The sequence below is a fragment of the Petromyzon marinus genome, unplaced genomic scaffold (genome assembly GCF_048934315.1).
Source record: "Petromyzon marinus isolate PM22_M1 ecotype Great Lakes invasive population unplaced genomic scaffold, UKy_Petmar_22M1.pri1.0 PM_G_Scaffold_29, whole genome shotgun sequence".
NCBI lineage: Eukaryota > Metazoa > Chordata > Hyperoartia > Petromyzontiformes > Petromyzontidae > Petromyzon > Petromyzon marinus.
In genome coordinates, this window is record NW_027422861.1 from 2,092,501 (window position 1) to 2,095,000 (window position 2,500).

A 2,500-nucleotide genomic window follows, 5' to 3' on the forward strand; every position below is an offset into this window, starting at 1 on the left:
GAAGCAGGGCAGGGATGATGGTGTTGAAGGCAGAGCTGAAGTCCACAAACAGGATCCTGGCGTAGGATGCTGGGGCGTCCACATGCTGTAGGGTGAAGTGGAGGGCCATGTTAACTGCGTCGTCCACAGACCTGTTGGCTCTGTAGGCAAACTGAAGGGGGTCCAGGAGAGGGTCTGTGATGGCTTTGAGGTGTGCCAGGAGCAGGCGCTCAAAAGACTTCATTACCACAGATGTAAGGGCGACCGGTCTGTAATCATTTAGTCCTGTTGGCCTTAGCTTTTTGGGCACAGCGATGATGGTGGAGGACTTGAGACAGGCTGGTACATGGCATGTCTCCAGGGAGGTGTTAAAGATGTTGGTGAACACCGGAGACAGCTGGTCAGCGCAGTGCCTGAGGGTGGCTGGAGAGACAGAGTCCGGCCCGGCTGCTTTGCGTGGATTCTGCCTCTTGAAAAGCCCATTAACTTCTCCCTCCTGAAAGGAGAGAGTCGTTTCTGTAGTATGGGTGGGGGATGGGGCCTCTTGGGTGGGAAGGGGTGGTTCAGGACAGTCCAATTGTCTTTCAAATCTACGGTAGAACTCGTTCAGGTCGTTGGCTAGGCGGGAGTCGTTAGTGGTGTGGGGCGCTCTGGGTTTGTAGTTGGTGATGTGCCTGAGCCCTTTGGCAGACAGAAGCAGCGTCGTTAGTAGAGAACTGGTGTTTTAGTGTCTCTGAGTACAGTCGTTTAGCCTCTCTCACCGCTTTGCTAAACCTGTTCTTCGACTCCTTGAATCTGTCTCTATCCCCACTCCTAAACGCTTCCTCCTTCTCCAACCTCAACCTTTTGAGCTTTGCTGAGAACCAGGGCTTGTTGTTGTTAAAGTTCACCCTGGTACGTGTTGGGATACAGCAGTCCTCACAGAAGCTGATGTACACAGCCTCTGTGAGTTCATCCAGACTATTGGTAGCAGTCGTGAACATATCCCAGTCAGTACAGTCTAAGCACGCCCGCAAATCTTCCACAGCCTCACTGGTCCACTGTTTAGATGTCCTCACAGCAGGTTTACAGAGTTTTAGTTGCTGCCTGTATGCACGAATCAGGTGGACCAAGGGAGTTCTGTGCGAGCCGAACAGCCCCGTGACCCACAAGAGAAACATCCCCGCCAAATTCGAGCGTTTGACGGGGTCTATCCGTGAAAAAATATTCACGTTTTTGAGTGCACATGCATTTCTGCTGCAAATGCCTCTGGAAGTTTCATGCCGTTCGTATGCCAATTGTGGCAACACGAAAATGACCCGTTTTCCCATTCCGAGGGATTTCTGTGCGACCCTAACAGCCCCGTGAGCCACAAGAGACACATCCCCGCCAATTTCTAGCGTTTCACGGGGTCTATCCGTGAAAAATATAGACGTTTTTGAGTGCACATGCATTTCTGCTGCAGATGCCTCTGGAAGTTTCATGCCGTTCGTACGCAATGTGGCAACACGAAAATGACCCCTTTTCCCATTCCGAGGGATTTCTGTGCGACCCTAACTAACAGCGCCCGTGAGCCACAAGAGAGACATCCCTGCCAATTTATAGCGTTTCACGGGGTCTATCCGTGAAAAATATAGACGTTTTTGAGTGCACATGCATTCCTGCTGCAAATGCCTCTGGAAGTTTCATGCCGTTCCTATGCAATGTGGCCACACAAAAATGACCCGTTTTCCCATTCCGAGGCATTTCTGTGCGACCCTAACAGCCCCGTGAGCCACAAGAGAGACATCCCCGCCAACTTCTAGCGTTTGACGGGGTCTATGCGTGAAAAATATTAAAATTTTTGAGTGCACGTGCCTTTCTGCTGCAAATGCCTCTGGAAGTTTCATGGCGTTCCTATGCAATGTGGCAACACGAAAATGACCCCTTTTCCCATTCCGAGGGAGTTCTGTGCCACCCTAACAGCCCCGTGAGCCACAAGAGACACATCCCCGCCAATTTCTAGCGTTTCACGGGGTCTATCCGTGAAACATATAGAAGTTTTTGAGTGCACATGCATTCCTGCTGCAAATGCCTCTGGAAGTTTCATGCGGTTCGTACGCAATGTGGCAACACGAAAATGACCCGTTTTCCCATTCCCAGGGATTTCTGTGCGACCCGAACAGCCCCGTGAGCCACAAGAGACACATCCCCGCCAATTTCTAGCGTTTCACGGGGTCTATCCGTGAAAAATATCAATTTTTTTTTGACTGCACATGCATTTCTGCTGCAAATGCCTCTGGAAGTTGCATGCGGTTCGCATGCAATGTGGCGACACGAAAATGACCCGTTTTCCCATTCCGAGGGATTTCTGTGCCACCCTAACAGCCCCGTGAGCCACAAGAGAGACATCCCCGCCAATTTCTAGCGTATCACGGGGTCTATCCGTGAGAAATATTCACTTTTTTGAGTGCACATGCATTCCTGCTGCAAATGCCTCTGGAAGTTTCATGCGGTTCGTATGCAATGTGGCGACACGAAAATGACCCGTTTTCCCATTCCG